Below are 7,985 nucleotides of genomic sequence, written 5' to 3'. Positions count from 1 at the left end.
CCTCAGGTGCCTAGGTTCTCCCCGGAATATTCTCATTAAAACAGGGTTACAGACTGTAATAACAGAAAAACCTTTACAATTTAGGCCCGTACTGCGCAGTGATAGCGCGGGGCCCGTTATGACGGGCCGGATTACACGTGGGCTCCAGTGTTGGGCGACGCCGCGGGATGGGGCAACCTCGCCATAGGTCTTCGTCCTTCGGCGTGCCGGACGAAGAGCGAAGACTGCCGGTTGTCGTCTCCGTTGGCGCAGCGAGACTGGCGAAGGCATCGAGCGAAGGGTAGCGTCTTCGCCTTCGCCCCAACATTTGCCCTCCGAGGGACCAGTTCGACCAAGTCATCTGGTGCCGAAGGCGTCGCTAGATGGTGGAGACGCTGTCCTCGCTCGAAGTGGTTCTGTGGGGGTTTTTGACATGACCGTTGATTGACGCCATACTGTTGGATTGCGGGTTTCCCGAAGCGCCGCGCCCCGTGTATAAAAGGTGGCGGGGGTGGTGCGTTTTGAACTTTATCTTTCCGCGGTCCGCGAAAACCCTAACTTCCTTCTCGAACCGCTCGCTGCTCGTCTGCCCTCCTTGTTCTTGCCCGTCGAAGATCTGGCCCGTGTGAAGCAGACCGCCCGCCGCCGCCGACGGTACGTAGCCATGCCGTCCTCTTCCTCTTCTGCTGCTGATACACCGTCGGCCGGCGCGTCGTCCGAGGAGACGCTGAGCAATGTGGCGGTGGAGGAGTTGCGCACCGGCGACACAGTGGAATTCGGCGCGTCACGGATGTCCTCGGTCCGTGTGCAAGACATGCAACAGCTTGGGTATTTTGGCGGCGGAGTGGCATGTGTCCCGGGGGCAGAGGAGGTCCCCGAGCCGGAAGGCGAGTTGGTCGTCTTCGAGGCTTTTTTCTCCGCTGGCCTTTGTCTGTCCGCGCATCGATTTGTGGGAGAAGTTCTGCGTAAATTCGACGTCCAGGTCCACCAGCTGACGCCGAATGCCATGGTGGCCCTGACAAAATATGTCTGGGCAACGACTTCGTACGACGGGAAGCCCTCGGTCGAAGTCTTCGCGAAGTATTGTTGTCTGTATTGGCAGAAAAGAAAAATCGGAAATAAGATTGCTCAATTTGGATCTTGCACATTTACGCCGAAGACCGGCAAGACTTCGATGGAAGTCGTTGAGTTGGTTCCCTGCGCCCGCAATAAATGGGGCAACTGGTGGGAATTTTGGTTTTACGTTGCCGAAGGCGCAGTCGAAGACCATCCAGGGCTCCCCGTGGCCGTCATATGTTCGCATTATTACTCAGCGTACCCACAGTTTGAGGTAGCGGAGGAGGATGGAGACGAAGGGGCCCTTCGGTGCGCGGCCCGCATGAGTAGCGGACGCGATCTGGTTGAGGAGTTTGTCGGGTATGGGGTATGGCCCTTGGCGCATGGCTGGGCGCTGGGCGAAGTATGCCCTCGCCAGATGCCTTCCCGCGGCGGGATGCTGGTGCGGAGTCCTGCCTTCGCACTGGATTTGCGTGGCCGAGATCCCGCTGCATTCGTGCGTGAGGCGGAGGATGGGGCGGTGCGAATTGTTGGTCGCTACGTGCCAAAGACGGAGGCCCAGCGGAGTTGGGATATACGTGGATCCAACGACCGCCTGAATGGGGTCTTCGAGTTGAATTGTTTGCCGTATGGCGGTTACCCCGGGCAAGATGTTGTCGACCGCTGCGGGAAAAAACCAGCGGCTGAGACTGAAGACGACCCCGCGCCGGAGGCCGCCCCATCCACTAAGAAGAGGAAGCTAGGTACTGCAATGGGAGAACTGGGGGTCTTTGATAGTTTTGCTATGGAGTTGATGGGGACATGCGCGGCCCCCGGGGGAAGGATGTCTTCGCCCGAGCTTCAGGAGTCTTCGGCGCGGATGCTGGAGGTTACCGGGGGTCGATGGCCTAAGAACGTTCCTATCCCCCGCGCGGACGGCGAAGACTTCTTTACGTCTCGCATGGCTCGTGACTTGAGAGTGTTTCCTTACGGGCGAAATATTGCTGCTGTTGTGTCGGTAGTGATGAACAAGGATCACCAGGATGCTGCGCAGAAACGTCGATCGGTCATCAGGCTCCCCAAAGCCAGACCGAAGAGGGCGCGGGGGACTGCGAAGGCTACCGTCCCCGGCGGTAGCCAGCCGACGGTGGCGGCGAAGCTGGCCGCCCCTGGGTCCAGCAAGGTGCCGGAGGGCGTGAAGGCGGCCGGCGCCGGCGGAACCAGGTCTGCCCCGGAAGGAGCCGCGAAGGTCCGGGAATTGCCTTCGCCGGGGAAACGCGTTGCCGACTTTGGCACAAATATTAGCGTGGATGACTATCTCGTTGGTAAGTTTCTTCTCTTTTTTTGACTAATGATGCGTTGCAGGATCGGGCGAGGGGTAACTTGTTGTTGTTCCGCCTGCGGTGGCGACCACGGTGTCTGCCGCGGTGCCTGGGGTGAAGGGTAGCGCTCTCAGCGCTGGTGGTGAGATTTCGGCGCTCACTGCCGTCAAGGACGAAGCGGGCACTGTGTCCCGCCGGCTGAGGGAGGCGTCGCAGCGGCTGAGTCAAGTAAGTTGAGCTGGACTTCGGTGTTTACCGCTTTTATGGGGATTGTGGTCTCATGTGTGTCTGTTAGGCGCCCGACTTCGCCGACCGTGTGGCGTCGGGGGCCCTTACTGCAGATGTGTCTACCGAAGTCGAGAGACTTCGGGCGCAGCATGCTGACGCTGTCCGGGAAAAGTCGGCCGTGGATAGCAAGTGCCGCAAGCTGGCAGAGAAGGTGGCCGCCCTGGAGGGCGAGAGGACGGACCTTCGGCGCCAGCTGGTGGAGGAGAGGAGGGAGGCCAACCAGGCCATCGCCAAGGCGCAGGCGGCGCAGGCGGAGGCCAATCTGGCGCGGGTGGAGGGGAGTCTTGCCAGCCAGCACGCCGAGGAATGGGAGGTGCGACATAACGCTCTGCAGGCCCGCATGGAGAGGGCTGAGGCCTCTACGCGCTCGGAAGTTGAACGGGCGCGCAAACAGCTCGTGGACTCATACCGCGAGCTAGGCGCGTGGACTGCTGACTTCGAAGTGCCCGACCGAGAGGCTGGCCTTCGCTTCCTCGAGTGGCTGCAAGAGGAATTGTTGGCGCTCCCGACCATTGTGGAGGGATTTATGTCCTTTGCCTCCCTCGTCACCTGCGAAGGGGCGATGAACGCGCTGTCCTGCGGGGGGTGCAGCCACTATGAGGTCTTCGACCGATCTGATGAAGATTTTGGGCGCGAGATTTTTAAGGTCGAAGACCCTGTGGTGAAGGACTCCGCGGGGGCTCTCTTCGACCGGATGTGGGGCCCCCACGGTCGGGAGGTGGTTAGGGAGCGGTCCGACCGGGCGAGGGATCAGGTAAAGTTTGTCTTTTGTTTTGTGTCGTTGGATGTGGGTATACGTGGTCTTGTTGAATCGGTGTGCTGTGTTGTAGGCGGCGCGTGCCGAGGTCGTGGAGGACTTCGGACCCCTGAACAGCGTGCGGCCCGAAGCGGAGGCCAACCCGGCGGAGGCTAAGGCTGAGGTCGACCCGGCACCGCCCCCGGAAATCGGTGAAGGCTCCCAAGCTGCCCCTGCGGCTACTGTGTCCGGTGGTGGCTCGTCGCCAACCGCTGTGCAGAGGGTGGAGGATCCCCCGAAGGCGGCGACGGAGCCGGCAGCGGAGGATCCCATGGCGGCGGCTGGGTCTTCGCAGGTGGCTTAGTGGGTGTGGGGTAGTTAGAGAATTTTGTCTATGTTACTGAACCTTGGTTGTTGCGCAGGTTCAGGATTTTGGGCCTGTGCATGCAACCGCTACTGCTAATTTTGTGACGGCTTCGACCGTGGTCGCTGGGAATGAATCGGATGAGTCTACGTCTAAGTTTTCTGATTTTGGTGACTCTGGGAGTTCGGTTGAGTGGACGGAAGAGTCTTCAGATGAGGACTTGGACTACTTTGCGGCCTTGGATGTGGCTGCGGCGGAGGCTTCTCCGCGTGTTGCGGATGCTGACGTTTTGCCTGGTCTGAGTGCTGGGCGTAGGCGGCGATGGGCGGTGGCGAAGTGTAGAGTGAGTGAAGTGGATGGCGGCCGGCTTCGTGTGGGCAGGGCTGGCAAGCGGGAATTGTTGTCCTCGCCGGTTGGGGCGAGTGTAGGTGAGGGGGAGTTGCGAAGTCTTTTTGAGGGTGAGGAGCTTAGGATAATGCTTTTAACTATGGGGAGATGGGAATCATTCCGAAGGTTGAACCAATGTAAGGTGTGATGCCCTCGCTGTACGTGTGTAACTATAGTTTGTGTGATGAGGCTGTGCGCCTTCGCGCATCCGGCTGTGTCCATAGGGTCGTTGTGCGCTTGGTCTAGCACATTTATTACGTTGGTCCGGCTGCGCCTGTAGTTGGTCTGTGCGCGGACAATTTCTTGGTGTAGACTTTTGTACGGATGTAATGCGCTTGCGTTTTGGCGCGCTTGTTGAGCTAGTCCGACTGCACCCTTGGGCGACTTTTGCACGGATAGTCTTTTGAGGAAGACTTCGATTTTGCGCACTTGTTGTGCTGGTCCGGCTGCACCCTTAGGCGACTTTTGCACGGATAGTCTTTTGAGGAAGACTTCAATTTTGCGCACTTGTTGTGCTGGTCCGGCTGCACCCTTAGGCGACTTTTGCACGGATAGTCTTTTGAGGAAGACTTCAATTTTGCGCACTTGTTGTGCTGGTCCGGCTGCACCCTTAGGCGACTTTTGCATGGATAGTCTTTTGAGGAAGACTTCGATTTTGTGCACTTGTTGTGCTAGTCCGGCTGCACCCTTAGGCGACTTTTGCGCGGAGTGTCGCACGTGAGGGTAGCTAGCGCTGCCCCTCGCGGTGACTTTGTATTGGTCGAATGTCGAAGACCGTCGATGCGGTCTTTTTTCGACGTAGATTTTTGCGAGGGATTTTGCGCTTGTATATTACATGGCTCCGCCTCGTTAAAAACCTCACCCCCCGGGAGGAAAAGAGTGCGGGCCAGAATAAAATTGTTTTGCGAATTAGAAGGGCGAGCTGGCCCTGAGCAGTCAAACAAAAAATTTGCGGAGATTATCAATGTTCCAAGAATGCTCCAAGTCCTCGCCGGATGGCGTTGTGAGCCTGTACGCGCTGGGGGACGCCTTCGTCTTGACGATGAAAGGGCCCTCCCACTTGGGCTCGAGCTTGCCCCGGGACTCTGTCCGAGCTGTCCAGACGAGTACGAGGTCTCCTTCGCTGAATTCACTCGGGATGACTGTGTGGTCGCGCCATGCTTTTGTTTGGGCTTGGTATTTGTTTAGAGCCTGTAGGGCGAAGACGCGGTCTCCGTCGATGAGGTCCTTCGAAGTGATCTCGTCCACGTCGGGAACGGCTGACGGGACTGTCCGTGGTGACCCATGTTTTATTTCTTGCGGGGTCATGGCCTCCGATCCATATAGAAGGCGGAAAGGGGTGAACCCAGTCGCCCTGCACTCAGTCGTGTTTAATGCCCAGACCGCTTCAGGTAACAAATCGGCCCACTTGCCCTTTTATCGTCGAGGAGCATCTTCTTGACAGCTGTGAAGATTTTGTCATTTGTGCGTTCCACAACTCCGTTGGATTGCGGGTGGTATACTGAGGCGAAGGCAAGCTTAGTGCCAATGGAGAAGCAGAAATCCTTGAAGTCTTGGCTGTCAAATTGCTTGCCATTGTCAACTATGAGTTCGGACGGGACTCCAAAGCGGCAAACAATGTTTTGCCAGAAGAATTTCTGGGCAGTCTTCGATGTTATTGTGGATACAGCCCTCGCCTCGATCCATTTGGTAAAATACTCGACAGCGACGAAAGTGAACTTGAGGTTCCCCTATGCCATGGGCAAGGGCCCGACAATGTCCAGGCCCCAGCGCTGAAGAGGCCATGTGTGGGCGATTAGCTTCGTGAATTGCGAAGGGCTTCCCGAGCGTGGAGAAAATTTCTGGCAGGCTTCGCAGGACCTTGTGACCCGATTTGCGGCGCAGATCATGGCGGGCCAGTAGAAACCTTGATGGATTACCTTTGCGGCTAGCGCCCTAGGCCCCGCGTGAGAGCTGCAAGTCCCGTTGTGAACTTCGCGCATAATTTGGATGCCTTCGGTCTCGGTGACACATTTAAGCATGGGTTGACTGACCCCCTTCTTGTAAAGCTGTCCTTCAATTAGTGCGAAGTCCCGGCTTCAATGTTTGAGGCACTTGGCCTCATTGATGTCAGTTGGATGATAGTACCCCTGCAGGAACAGGGTTATTGGTGCCCGCCAGTCTTCGGTCATGATAAGGTTCACAATGCGGTGGCCTTCGCTGTCATTGGTTATTTGGAGCCCCTCGGGGCTGCGGACGGCTGGTGTGCCGATGACATGGTAAAATACATCGGAGGGCGGGGCCTCGCCCCTGGCGGCTGCCTTGGCCAATGCATCAGCTTCCTCATTCTTGGCTCAGTCCACGTGCTGCAGTGTAAAACCTTTGAATTGTCTTTCGAGACTGCGTATGGCCGCGAGGTATTGCATGAGTGCGGGGTCCTTCGCTGCGTAGTCTTTCTCGACTTGACCGGTGACTACCTTGGAATCTGTTCTGATGATGCAGGTGGTGACACCGAGTGCCCTTAGCTTGCGAAGGCCTAGGATGACAACCTCGTACTCTGCTATATTGTTAGTGCATCTATCAGACTCCAGAGCAAAGCTGAGGTGTGCTGCATATTTGTGCTTGATCCCGGTGGGTGAAGTGATGACCGCCGCGGCGCCTGCCCCCGCATGGCACCATGCGTTGTCGCAATGGATTGTCCATACTTTTTCTGTGGACGGGTCCGGCTGTGTTGTTGGCCCAGTCCAGTCGACAACGAAGTCTGCCAGGACTTGTGACTTGATGGCTGTCCTGGGTTCAAACGTGATGTGGTAGCCGGAGAGTTCGGCTACCCATTTGGCAATCCGGACTGATGCCTCCGGGTTTCTAAACAATTCGCCGAGTCCCCTATCTGAGGTGACTCGGACCTTGAATGCCTCGAAATAGTGGCGCAATTTGCGCAAAGCCATAACAACTGCATAGGCAATCTTTTCCAGTTCCGTCATATTGCATTTTGATGGTGTGAGCACTTCGGAGACATAATAAACTGGACATTGCCTGATCATGCCCTCTATGGTCTGCTCTTGAACCAGTGCTGCGCTGACCGCATGTGGCGAAGCCGCAACATAGAGCAACAGGGGTAGCGAGGAGTCGGGGCTTGTAAGAATCGCCAATTCCGACAGGTAGTGCTTCAATGAGGCGAAGGGCGCCGCCTGCTCTGGTCCCCAAGCGAAGTCTTTTGCGCCGTGGAGGGTTTTGAGGAAAGGGAGACTTCGCTCTGCGGATTTGGAGATGAATCTGTTGAGGGCGGCCAATCTGCCTGTCAGGCGTTGGACGTCTCTGGCTGACTGCGGGGGCGTCATGTTGATGATGGCCTGAATTTTGGTTGGATTGGCCTCGATTTCGTGGTGCGACACCAGGTAGCCCAATATTTTCCCCTGGCGAACGCCGAAGACGCACTTTTCGGGGTTTAGGCGAAGTCGTGCGTCCCGCATGTTCGCAAACGTTTCGGCGAGGTCGGCAAGATGGTCCTCCTTGCTTCTGCTGGCGACGACGATGTCGTCCACATATGTGAATATATTTCTGCCGACTTGTCCCTCGAGCACCGTTTTGGTGAGCCGAGAGAAAGTGGACCCGGCGTTCTTGAGTCCCTCCGGCATTCTGATGAAGCAATACGTGTCGAAGGGTGTTATGAAGCTGGTGCTTGCCTTGTCCTCCTCCTTCATATATATTTGATGGTAGCCGGAGAAGCAATCGAGGAGTGACATGACCTCGCACCCGGTCGCACTATCGACGATTTTGTCGATCCGAGGCAACGGAAAGTTGTCCTTGGGGCAGGCCTTGTTAAGACTGGTGAAATCGATGCACATCCGCCACTTGCCGCTCTTCTTCTGCACCATCACTATGTTGGCGAGCC

This window comes from Zea mays, chromosome 2 (assembly GCF_902167145.1).
Source record: "Zea mays cultivar B73 chromosome 2, Zm-B73-REFERENCE-NAM-5.0, whole genome shotgun sequence".
Taxonomy (NCBI): Eukaryota; Viridiplantae; Streptophyta; class Magnoliopsida; order Poales; family Poaceae; genus Zea; species Zea mays.
The sequence above is the reverse complement of the archived record's forward strand: the minus strand, read 5'-3'. Positions refer to the sequence as shown.